At 46.1% G+C, this 12,906-nt stretch overlaps 1 protein-coding gene across 8 annotated transcripts in view; it reads left to right on the top strand.

The window, feature by feature from the left end:
* CEP83 (centrosomal protein 83) overlaps positions 1-12,906 on the top strand; it is a 162,301-nt gene that overhangs the window by 25,682 nt on the left and 123,713 nt on the right. For 2 of the 8 annotated variants that reach the window (XM_070052707.1, XM_070052705.1), the window contains exon 1: positions 11,460-12,897. The exons of 4 other annotated variants lie outside the window; for them this stretch is intronic. The gene's annotated coding sequence lies outside the window, so the exon portion shown is untranslated. Of the gene's footprint in view, positions 1-11,455; positions 12,898-12,906 lie in introns of those variants that run through there. 2 more of the 8 variants (XR_011380197.1, XR_011380195.1) reach the window with 2 other exon arrangements.

Here is a 12,906-nt window from a genome sequence, read left to right as displayed (position 1 = left end):
AGAAAGGTCTTCCTTTGCCGTTGGTTCACCCTCCACTGGCCGCCACGGCCGGTGCGCTGCAGCCAGCGCACCGCGCTGATCCAATGGCAGGAGCCAGGTGCTTCTCCTGGTCTCCCATGGGGTGCAGGGCCCAAGCACTTGGGCCATCCTCCACTGCACTCCCGGGCCACAGCAGAGAGCTGTCCTGGAAGAGGGGCAACCGGGACAGAATCCGGCGCCCCGACCGGGACTAGAACCCGGTGTGCCGGCGCCGCAAGGCAGAGGATTAGCCTAGTGAGCCGTGGCGCTGGCCTCAATGGTATTTTGATAGGGATTGCATTGAATCTGTTGATTGCTTTAAATAGTATATACATTTTAATAATACTGATTTTTATCCATGAGCAAAGAATATCTTTCCATTTTTTTGTGTCCTTGATGATTTCCTTCATCAGTATTTGATAATTTGCATTTTAGAGATATTTCACTTCCTTGCTTAAATTTATTCCTAAATATTTGTACTTTTTTGTGTGTGGCTATTGTGAATGGGATTGATGTCTTGATTTCTCTTTCAGTGAGTTCATCATTAGCATACAAGAAAGCTACTGCTTTTTTTTTTTGGATAGGCAGAGTAGACAGTGAGAGAGAGAGAGAGGCAGAAAGGTCTTCCTTTGGTTCACCCCCCAATGGCCGCTGCGGCCGGCGCACCTTGCTGATCTGAAGCCAGGAGCCAGGTGCTTCTCCTGGTCTCCATGTGGGTGCAGGGCCCAAAGACTTGGGCCATCCTCCACTGCACTCCCGGGCCACAGCAGAGAGCTGGACTGAAAGAGGAGCAACTGGGACAGATCCTGGTGCCCTGACCGGGACTAGAACCCAGTGTGCCAGTGCTGCAGGAGGAGGATTAGCCTATTGAACCGCGGCGCTGGCCAACTGCTTTTGTTTTATAACCTGCAACTTTACTGAATTGGTTTATCAATTCTAACAGCTTTTTTTTTTTTTTTTAATTTATTTGACAGATAAGAGTTAGTGAAAGAGAGAGACAGAGAGAAAGGTCTTCCTTCCATTGGTTCATCCCCGAAATGGCTGCCAGGGCCAGAACTATGCTGATCCAAAGCCAGGAGCCAGGTGCTTCTTCCTGGTCTCCCATGCGGGTGCAGGGCCCAAGCACTTGGGCCATCCTCCACTGCACTCCTGGACCACAGCAGAGAGCTGGACTGGAAGAGGAGCAACCTGGACTAGAACCCGGCACCCATATGGGATGCTTGCACTGCAGGCGGAGGATTAACCAAGTGAGCCATGGCTCTGGCCCCTCACACAGCTCTTTAATGCAGTGTTTAGGGTTTTCTATGTACAACATCATGTTGTCTGCAAACACGGATAATTTTATTTTCTCTTTTCTAATTTTGATGCCCTTTTTTTCCCCTCCCTAATTGTTCTTGCTAAAACTTCTAGTACTATATTGAATAAGAGTGGCAAAGATGAATACCCTTGTCTTGTTCCAGACTGAGGGGAAATGCTTTTAGCTCTTACTCAGTAAGATATTGGCTGTTGGTTTATGACATATAGCCTTTATAATTTTGAGGAATGTTCTTTCTATACCTAATTTGTGGAGAGTTTTTTTTTTTTTATCATGAATGTTCAGTTTTTTTACTTTTCATTTTTTTGAAAGAGTTACACAGAGAGAGGAGAGCAGAGAGAGAGGTTCTACATCTGCTGGTTTGTTCCCTAGTTGGCCTCAATGACTGGAGCTGCACCTATCTGAAGCTAGGATCAGGATCTTCTTCCGGGTCTCCCACATGGGTGCAGGGGTCCAAGCATCTGGGCCATGTTCTGCTGCTTTCCCAGGCCATAGCAGAGAGCTGGATCGGAAGTGGAGCAGCTGGGACTCGAACAGGCATCCATATGGGATGCTGGAACTGCAGGCAGTGGCCCTACCCACTACGCCGCAGCGCTGGCCACAGCTGTTCAGTTTTATCAAATTCTTTCTGTGCATTTATTGAGATGACCATATGGTTTTTATTCTTCATTCTATTAATGTGATACATGATGTATTGAACCAACCTTGCATTTCTGGGATAAGTCCCACTTGATTATGATATGTAATGTTTTTGATGTGGTTTTGGATTTGATTTGCTGGTAGTTTGTTGAGAATCTTTGCATCTGTATTCATTAAGGATAGAGGTCTGTAGTTTTCTTTTCATATTGTATGTTTGGTTTTGGTGTCAAGGTAATGCTGGCCTCATAAAGAGAGTTTGGCAGAGTTCCATCCTGCTCAATATTTTGGATTAATTTAAAGAGTATTGGAGTTGGGGCTGGTGCTGTGGTATAGTAGGCTAAGCCTCTACCTTCAGCGCCAGCATCCCATATGGGCACTGGTTCATGTCCCAGCTGCTCCTCTTCTTATCCAGCTCTCTGCTATGCCCTGGGAAAGCAGAAGATGGCTCAAGTGCTTGGGCTCCTGCACTTGAGTGAGAGACCTAGAAAAAGCTTCTGGATCCTGGCTTTCAATCAGCCCCACTACGCCCCTTGCAGCCATCTGGGGGTGAACCAAGTGAACCAGTGGATGGAAAACCTTTCTCTCTGTCTCTCTTTCTCTCTGTAACTCTTATCTCTTGAACAAATAACTAAAATCTTAAAAAGTATTGTAGTTACTTCCTCTTTGAATATTTTGTAGAATTCAGTAGTAAAGCCTCAGGTCCTGAACTTCTTGTTGGAAGATTTTTGATTACTGTTTAAGTCTTATAGCTATTTATGGGTATTCTTAGGTTGTCTATATATATTTTTTTAAACATTTATTTATTTATTTAAAAGTCAGAGTTATACAGAGAAGTAGAGGCAGAGAGAGACAGAGAGTCTTCCATCTGCTGGTTCACTGCCCAATTGGCCACAACAGGTGGAGCTGTGCTGATCTGAAGCCATTAACCAGGAGCTTCTTTCATGTCTCCCAGGTGGGTGCAGGGACCCAAGGACTTGGTCCATCTTCAACTGATTTCCCAGGCCATAGCAGAGAGCTGGATTGAAAGAGAAGCAGCTGGGACTAGAACTGGCGTCCATATGGGATGCTGGCACTACAGGTAGCTGTCTTACCTGTCTGTATATTCTTGATAGGTTATATGAATCTAGGAATTTATCCATTTCTTCAAGATTTCCAGTTTATTAGCATATTGTTCTTCATGGTAGTTTCTTATAATCCTTTGTATTTCACTGGTGTCAGTTGTAATATTTCATTTTTCATCTCTAATTTTAATTATGTGAATTTTCTGTTTTATTCTTTGTTAGTCTGGCTAGAGGTTTATCTATTTTGTTAATATTCTCGAAAGCCCAACTTTTTGTTTTGTTAATCTTTTGTGTTTTTTTTTTTTTTTTGAGGGGGGTGAGTTTCAATTTAATTTATTTCTGCTCTGATACTTATTATTTCTTGCCTCCTGATTTGGGGTTTGGTTTATTCCTGTTTTTCTAAGTCTTCAAGATGCATCATTAGATCTTTAACTTGAGCCATTTCTCCTTTTTAATGTAAGCACGTAAGGCTATGAACATTCCTCTTAATACTGATTTTACTGTATCCCACAGGTTTTGATATGTTGTGGTCTCATTTTCATTCATTTCAAGAAAGTTGATTTCCTTTTTAATTTCTTCAGTGACCCATTGATCCTTCAATAGCATGTTTAAATTCCAAGTATTTATGAGTATTATATTCTTGTTGATTTCTAGTTTTATTCCTTATGGCCTGAGAAGATACATGGTATGCTTTCAATCTTAAATTTTCTTTTTTTTTATTTTTTATTTTTTTGACAGGCAGAGTGGACAGTGAGAGAAAGAGAGAAAGGTCTTCCTTTGCCGTTGGTTCACCCTCCAATGGCCGCCGCAGCCGGCACGCTGCAGCCGGCACGCTGCAGCCGGCGCACCGCGCTGATCTGAAGCCAGGAGCCAGGTGCTTCTCCTGGTCTCCCATGGGGTGCAGGGCCCAAGCACTTGGACCATCCTCCACTGCACTCCCGGGCCACAGCAGAGAGCTGTCCTGGAAGAGGGGCAACCGGGACAGAATCCGGCGCCCCGACCGGGACTAGAACCCGGTGTGCCGGCGCTGCAAGGCGGAGGATTAGCCTAGTGAGCCGCGGCGCCCGCCTCAATCTTAAATTTTCTGAGACTTGATCTGTGGCCTATTATGTGGTCTATCCTACAAGATGTTCCATGTGCTCATGAGAAGCATGTGTATTCTGTAGCTGTTGGGTGAAACATGCTGTAAATGTCTGTTAGGTCCATGTCCTTGGTAATATCTATCTATCTATCTATCTATCTTTCTTTCTTTCTTTCTTTCTTTCCTTTTTTTTTTTTTTTTTTTTGACAGGCAGAGTGGACAGTGAGAGAAAGACAGAAAGAAAGGTCTTCCATGGCCGCCGCCGCGGCTCACTAGGCTAATCCTCCGCCTAGCGGCGCCGGCACACCAGGTTCTAGTCCCGGTCGGGGCGCCGGATTCTGTCCCGGTTGCCCCTCTTCCAGGCCAGCTCTCTGCTGTGGCCAGGGAGTGCAGTGGAGGATGGCCCAAGTTCTTGGGCCCTGCACCCCATGGGAGACCAGGAGAAGTACCTGGCTCCTGGCTCCTGCCATCGGATCAGCGCGGTGCACCGGCCGCAGCGCGCCGGCCGCGGCGGCCATTGGAGGGTGAACCAATGGCTAAGGAAGACCTTTCTCTCTGTCTCTCTCTCTCTCACTGTCCACTCTGCCTGTCAAAAAAAAAAAAAAAAAAAAGAAAGGTCTTCCTTTGCCATTGGTTCACCCTCCAATGGCCGCCGCGGCCGGCGCACCATCCTGATCCAAAGTCAGGAGCCAGGTGCTTCTCCTGGTCTCCCATGGGGTGCAGGGCCCAAGCACTTGGGCCATCCTCCACTGCACCCCCGGGCCGCAGCAGAGAGCTGGCCTGGAAGAGGGGCAACCGGGACAGAATCCAGTGCCCCAACCGGGACTAGAACCTGGGGTGCTGGCACCACTAGGCGGAGGATTAGCCTATTGAGCCGCAGCGCCGGCCTCTTTTTTTTTTTTTTTTATGATTTCTTTTATTTATTTGAAAGAGTTACAGAGAGAGGTAGAGACAGAGAAAGAGGTCTTCCATCCACTGGTTCACTTCCCAGATGGCTGCAACTGTTGGAGCTGCGCCAATCCGAAGCCAGGAGCCAGGAGCTTCTTCCGTGTCTTCCCTATGGGTGCAGGGGCCCAAGCACGTGGGCCATCCTCTACTGCTATCCCAGGCCATAGCAGAGAGCTGGATCAGAAGAGGAGCAGCCAGCACTAGAACCGGCGCCCATATGGGATGCCGGTGCTTCAGGCCAGGGCGTTAACCCGCTGTGCCACAGTGCCAGCTCCTGGTAATATGTTTCAATTCTAATGTATCTTTATTGATTGTTTTGGTCTGATGATTTGTCAATTGATGAGAGTGTGGTGTTGAAGCCTGCTACTAGTATTGCATTGGAGTCTCTCTCTGTAGATCTAATAATATTTGTGAGTGCTGGGTACATACATATTTATGATATATCTTCTTGCTGAATTGAACCTTTTATCAAAATACAATGTCCTTCATTATCTCTTCCTACAGTGTTTCATTTAAATCTGTTTTATCTGATATCAGGATAGCTACACCTGCTCACTTTTGGTTTCAATTTGCCTGGTCTATCTTTCCAACCTTTCACTTTCAGTCTGTGGCTTTGTTTGTGCAGTGAGTTTCTTGTAAGCAGCATGTAGTGGGGTCTTGGCTTTTTATCCATTTAGCCAACCTAAGTCTTTTGGCTGGTGTATTTAATCCATTTACATTCAAGGTTAGTATGGATAGATAAGAACTAAGATCTGTCATTTTGTTGATTGGACACTGATTCTACTTGCTCTGTTAATCAATTTGGTGATGTCATGTATTTTCTAATGTTTATTTCTAATGCAGGACACCCTTCAGAATTTCTTGTAAGGCTGATCTGTTGGTGGTAAATTCTCTCAGTTGCTTACCTGGAAAATACTTTATTTCTCCTTCACTTTTAAAGGATAGCTTCACTGGATATAATATTCTTGGCTGAAACTTATTTTTTCTTTTAAGACCTTGAATATGTGATCCCACTCTTCTGGCCTGAGGGTTTCTGCTGAGAAGTCTCATTTTTTTTTTTAAAGATTTATTATTTATTTGAAAGAGTTACAGAGAGAGGTAGAGACAGAGAGAGAGGTCTTTTGTCTGCTGGTTCACTCCCCAATTGGCCACAATGGCCGGAGCTGCACCAATCTGAAGCCTGGAGCCAGGAGTCTCCTCCAGGTCTCCCATGCGGGTGCAGGGGCCCAAGGACTTGGGCCATCTTCCACTGCTTTCCTAGGACATAGCAGAGAGCTGGATGGGAAGAGGAGCAGCCGAGTCTCGAACTGGTGCCCATAGGGGATGCTGGCATGTTGTTGTGGATTCGTTCTGAGAGGAAGAGCACGGTGGGGGCAAGAGGCACGGAGTCACCACACAGACCCCGAGAGCCAGGAGAAAGCAGGCCAGAGGCGAGCAGCCTGCAGACTCGTTTATTTCAGTTGGTACAGCAGCTTAAATAGCCAAGGCAGCCAACCCGGTCAAGGGGTGATCTATGCCCTAACCAATCACAGCCTGTTGCCAGGCAGTTTCTGAAGCCATCCAATCACAGCTTGATGTCAGGCAGGCTCCATTGCCATGTGGTTTCTGAAGCCATCCAATCACAGCCTGTTGCCAGGCGGGCTCTGTTGTCATGTGGTTTCCGAAGCCATCCAATCATAGCTTGTTGCCAGTCAGGCTCCATTGTCATGTGGTTTCTGAAGCCATCCAATCACAGCCTGTTGCCAGGCAGGTTCTGTTGTCAGCGGCAATCTTGGGATGGCCTTCTCATTCAACCATGCAGGCACTTCAGGGCAGGGCTTTAACCCACTGTGCCACAGCTCTAGCCCCGTCTGATGTTAATCTAATTGGTTTTTCTTTATATGTAACTTGATGCCCTTCTCTTACTGTCTTTAGGATTCTCTCTTTAATTTTTTAGTTGAGTCTTTTAGCTTCTTTATTTATTTATTTATTTGAAAGTCAGTGTTACACAGAGGAGAGGCAGAGAGCGAGAGAGCGAGAGAGAGAGAGAGAGAGTTATTCCATCGGATGGTTCACTCCCCAATTGGCTGCAACGACTGGAGCTGTGCCGATCTGAAGCCAGGAGTCAGGAGCTTCTTCTGGATCTCCCGTTTGGTTACAGGGGCCCCAGGACTTGGGCCATCTACCACTGCTTTCCCAGGCCATAGCAGAGAGCTGGATGGGAAGTAGAGCAGTTAGGTCTCGAAGCAGCGTCCATATGGGATTGCCTGCACTTCGGGCCAGGGCATTAGCCGGCTGTGCCACAGTGCCGGCCCCTTTTAGCTTCTTGTATCTGGATATCCATATCTCTTTGAAGATCTGGGAAATTTTCAACAATTGTTTCTTTTAGCAAGTTCTCAATTTCTTTTTTTCTTTCCTCCATCAGGAGTACCTATAACGTGAATATTTGGTTGTTTAATAGTGTCCCATATTTCATGTAGACTTTCTTGATTCCTTTTTTTTTTTTTTTTTTTTTGACAGGCAGAGTGGACAGTGGGAGAGAGAGACAGAGAGAAAGGTCTTCCTTTGCCATTGGTTCACCCTCCAGTGGCTGCCGCGGCCAGCGCGCTGCGGCTGGCGCACCGAGCTGCGGCTGGCACACCGCGCTGATCAGATGGCAGGAGCCAGGTGCTTCTCCTGGTCTCCCATGGGGTGCAGGGCCCAAGTACTTGGTCCATCCTCCACTGCATTCCCTGGCCACAGCAGAGAGCTGGCCTGGAAGAGGGGCAACCAGGACAGAATCCGGCACCCCAACCGGGTCTAGAACCCGGTGTGCCGGCGCCGCAAGGCAGAGGATCAGCCTAGTGAGCTGCGGCACCGGCCTCTTGATTCCTTTTTAATATTCTGTCTCATTGGCTTCTCTTCTCTTCTCTTCTCTTCTCTTCTCTTCTCTTCTCTTCTCTTCTCTTCTCTTCTCTTCTCTTTTTTTTCTTTTCTTTTCTTTCACAGAGTTAGAAAAGAGACAGAGAGAAAGGTGAAGTAAGCTCACTCTGATATTAACCTGGGTCTTAGTGTGCATGTGCCATAAAGTGGACTTCTGTTTGGCTGAGTTCCCATCTTGTCAGGATGCATCAACCTCAAGTAATGCTGCCAAGTGGGTGGTATTGGTGGGCTCAGGTGGAGAAGCAGGGTCCTTGATCCTTCTTCTGGAGGGCTCATATCTAGCTTTCTGCCTGACGGAGCCAAAGATTCAGTTTGTAGGGAGGAACCTTGGAACAGGGGCCGTGGGACCCTGACAAACCTGATATTGTATTTCTTTTCTTTGTTTCGTTCCTTTTCTTTCTTTAAATATTTATTCGAAAGAGTTACAGAGAGGAAGAGGCAGAGAGAGGAGAGTGAGAGTCAGATAGTCTTTCATCCTCTGGTTCACTCCCCAAATGGCCCCAATAGCCCAAGTGGGTGCATGGACCCAAGGACTTTTCTTTTTTCCCTTCCCTCCCCTCCCCTCCCCATCTCTCCCCTCCTCTCCTCTCCCCTCCTCACCTTTCCCCTCCCCTCCTCACCTTCCCCTCCCCTCCCCTCCCCTCCCCTCCCCTCCTGTTTCTTGCTAATGCAGACCCTGGGAGACATTGGTGATGGCTCAAGTGATTTGGTTCCCTACCACCTCCATGGTAGACCTGGGTTGAGTTCCTCTCTTCTCCTAATTCAGCTTTTCCTAGCCCCAGCCATTGTGAGCATTTGACGAGTGAATCACCAGATAGGAGTTCTGTTTATTTCTCTGTCTTTGTCTCATTGCCTCTCAAATAAATAGTCATAGATATTAGATTGTCATTTGTAAAAAATTTTTAAACTTGGTTCTTTTCTTATTTTTATCTTGTATACTTTGCTTAGACTTGTATTTCATTGCTGTGACTTTTCACTCCTATTCAAGCTTTTTGTTGTAACTTGTAGAGTATTTTCATCATGACTATTTTTGAAATCTCTGAGATAACTGGAACATTTCTTTCAGCTTGGTGATGTTATGTTTTGATTGTCTTATTGAGTTTGAAATCTTTTTCATTCTTGTTTTGACTCATGATTTTCTATTGAAACCTGGACATTTTGGGTATTTTATGAGACTGTTGATCTTGTTTACCCCTTCTGTTTACCCAGCTTTTTCTTAAACTGCTCTGACCCAGTTAAGAGGCAATGCTGTCTTGTTAGTGCCAGGTGTGGGTAGAAGTCTAGGTTCCCCAGTTGGCCTGTTTGATACCCGAGGTGGGTGCAGTATTCATTACCGCTGGGTAACTTGGAGTTCTTGCTCTCCATGTGATCTCCTGTGATAATCTAGAGAGGGTCGCCTTGTTACTCCTGGGGTCACAGGGCCCGTGCTAACTTTCCACTAGGCCTTCTGAGGCTGCACATGCGTGGAATGGGGTAGGTGCTCTTCCTTACTGTTGGTGGAGTTCAGCTTTCAGGTTTCCTACGTGATCTCCAGTGATATTGCAGGAATGTGGGGCTTCATTGTTGTTCAGTGAATATAAAAGTCCCACTTTGTACTCCATCTTCTTGTACAGATTACTGGTCTTTACTTGTGTGGACAGGGCTGGGGCTACATTCTTTTTTCTTTACTTTTCTATAGTATTTTTTTTTTTTATTTGATAGATACAGTTAGAGAGAGAGAGAGAGAGAGACAGAGAGAAAGGTCTTCCTTCCGTTGGTTCACTCCCCAAATGGCCACTACGGCCGGAGCTACACGGATCTGAAGCCTGGAGCCAGATACTTCTTCCTGGTCTCCCATGTGGGTGCAGGGCCCAAGCACTTGGGCCATCCTCCACTGCCTTCCCGGGCCATAGCAGAGAGCTGGGCTGGAAGAGGAGCAACCGGGACTAGAACCCGGGGCCCATATGGGATGCCTGCGCCGCAGGCGGAGGATTAACCAAGTGAGCCACGGCACCGGCCCCTTTTCTATAGTATTTTGATGGAAGGGATTGTAGTTCTCTAAAAATTTTCTATCTGGGTAGTCTTGCCCTTTCTTTTTCCTTTGGCTAGAGAATGATCTTTTGCAAAATCATTTGGTGTTTCCTGATTGTTAGCTTCTTTGGCTTCAAGTCTGAGATAAGTGAAAAAGAAAAGCCTAGGATACTCACCACTCTGTTGTTATATCCCAAGGTCCTAGGCCTGCTGGTCTGCATTATTTAGTCTTCGGATGTTTATCATATATTTAATACTCAGAACTTTGACTTGTGTCAGGGTACTTCACAAAGTTTGTAGAAAATGGAATTAGAAGATAAGCTTATTTTGATGCAAAGAAGGTTTTTAATCCATGCATGGAGGGCTCTTCAAAAAAAGAAAAATATTATTCATGTATTCTCAAATTTTTTGCAACAATCCAAACTTATATTTCCAGTTTTCCATGAACTTTTTCAGATGTCTTCATATTAGTGGTTGGTAACAGGCAATTGTAAGACTCTTCTGTTTTTCTGGATGCAAAGTCTTTATTCCATAAGTTTTAATTTGTACTATAACTTTTCCTTTAGATGTAGATATTTCCTCATTTATATTGTGACCTTTTCATAAGTTAAAATTTTCTTTATCATATTTGTAATTTATTTAGAAATATATTTTTTGTTTTGTGGTTTTTCTAGTTGTCCTTTTTCTCTTAAATATATATATATATATATATTTATTAATTTGAAAGGCAAAATGACAGAGGAAGAGACAAAAGGAAATAGATCTTCCATCCATTGGTACACTCCTTAAATGGCCACGATAGCCATGATGGGTGGGTCTAGGCTGAAGCCACGAACGTGGGACTCTGTTCAGGCCTCCTGTGTGAGTGGTAGAGACCCAAGAACTTGGGCAGTCTTCTGCTGCTTTCCCAGGCACGTTAGCAGGGAGCTGAATTGGAACTGGAGAAGCTGAGACTTGAACCTATGTTTCGATATGAAATGCAGTATTTGTAAGCAGTGACTTAACCTGCTGTGCCACAGCACCAGCCCTTCTTCTGGTTATCCTTTAGTGTTGAGTTTTAGTTTAATTTAATTGCACTGTGATCAGAGATGATGTTGTATGTAATTTTGATCTCTAAAAAAGTGAGTTTTTTTAAAAAAAAGATTTATTTATTTTGAAAGTTAAGAGTCATGGGGCCATCTTTGCGCTGTATTGGGTAAAGCTATAGCCTGCAATGCTGGCATCCCATATGGCTGCTCCACTTCCAATCCAGCTCCATAAAAATAGTGTTCCTGGGAAAACAGCAGAAGTTGGTCCAAGTGCTTGGGCACCTGCACCCATGTGGGGGACCCAGAAGAAGCTCCTGGCTCCTGGCTTTGAACCAGGTCCGCTCCCTGTTGAGGCCATTTGGGGAGAGAACCAGCAGATGGAAGATCTCTCTCTGTGTATCTCCCTCCCTCTCTTTGTAGTTCTGCCTTTCAAATAAATAAGTCTTTAAAAAAAAAAGTTACGGAGAGGGAAGTCTTCTATCTGCTGGTTCAATCCCCAGATGGCTGGGGCCAGCACTGGGCTGGGCCAAAGCCAGGGGCTGGGAGCTTCATCCTGGTCTCCCATGTGGGTGGCAGGGATCCAAGCACTTGGGCCATCTTCTGCTCTTCCCAGTCCATTAGCAGGGAGCTGGATTGGAAGTGGAGCTGCTGACATACTGGAGGTCATATGGGATGCCAGCATCACAGGCAGTGGCTTAACCCACTAGGCCGCAACACTGGGCTGAGATTTTCTTTTTAAGATTTATTTATTTGAAAGGCAGAACCACAGAGAGGCAGAGAGAGCTGGGAACCAGGAATTCAGCTGGGTCTCCCATGTGAGTGACAGGAACACAATTACATGAGCCTTCATGGCTGCCTCCCCGGGTCTGCATTAGTGGGAAGCTGAAATCAGGAACTGGAGCCAGGCATCAAACCCAGGCGCTCCAATGTGGGATTCAGGCCTTTTAGTCCGTGTCTGCACTGCTAGGTCCACTGCCCACCTCCTACCATCTGTATATCCCTGTCTCTATCTCTGTCTATCTCTATATAAATCTCTTCTGAGAGGCACTCCAGTTTGGGATGCAGGCATTTTAAGTGGTGTCTTAATTGCTAGGCCAAACACCTATTGCTAGGCCCCCTACTGTCTATCTGTGTATGTATGTATTTATTGTGTTCCAAGAGAGACCTCTCCCATCTGCTGCTTCACTCCCCAAATGCCCGTGATGGCCTGGATGAGGCCAGGTTGAAGCATGGAGCTGTGAGCTCACTGCGTGTCCCTGCCATGTGAGTGGCATCATCTGAGCCATCATCTGCTGCCTCCAGGGTGTGCATTAGCATGAAGTTGGAATTGGGAGTGGGGCAGGGACTTAAGCCCAGGTACTCCCATGTGGGATCCCAGTGTCCCATCCAACGGCTTTAATCAGTTCCCACTGTGCTCACTAGGCCAAATGCCTACCCTAGCTATCTTTTAACTAATGTTTGAAACATCTTCTCTGCTTTTGCTTTGAACCTTTATGTGCCCTTATGTTTGTTTGTCTTTTTTTTTTTTTTTTTAACAATTTATTTATTTGAAAGTCAGAGTTACACAGAGAGAGGAGAGGCAGAGAGAGAGAGAGCAAGAGAGAAAGGTCTTCCATCTGATGGTTCACTTCCCAGTTGGCCACAATGGCCAGAGCTGCGCCGATCCGAAGCCAGGAGCCAAGAGTGTTCTCCAGGTCTCCCACGCAGGTGCAGGGGCCCAAGGAGTTGGGCCATCCTCTACTGCTTTCCTAGGCCATAGCAGAGAGCTAGATCGGAAGTGGAGCAGCTGGTACTAGAACCGGCTCCCATATGGGATGCCAGCGCTTCAGGCCGGGGCGTTAACCTGCTGCACCACAGTGCTGGCCCCTGTTTGTGTCTTGTAAAAAGAGCATATAGGTGGGTGCT

The sequence above is a fragment of the Oryctolagus cuniculus genome, chromosome 11 (assembly GCF_964237555.1).
Source record: "Oryctolagus cuniculus chromosome 11, mOryCun1.1, whole genome shotgun sequence".
Classification (NCBI taxonomy): Eukaryota; Metazoa; Chordata; class Mammalia; order Lagomorpha; family Leporidae; genus Oryctolagus; species Oryctolagus cuniculus.
This window is presented reverse-complemented; position numbering and strand designations above follow the sequence as displayed.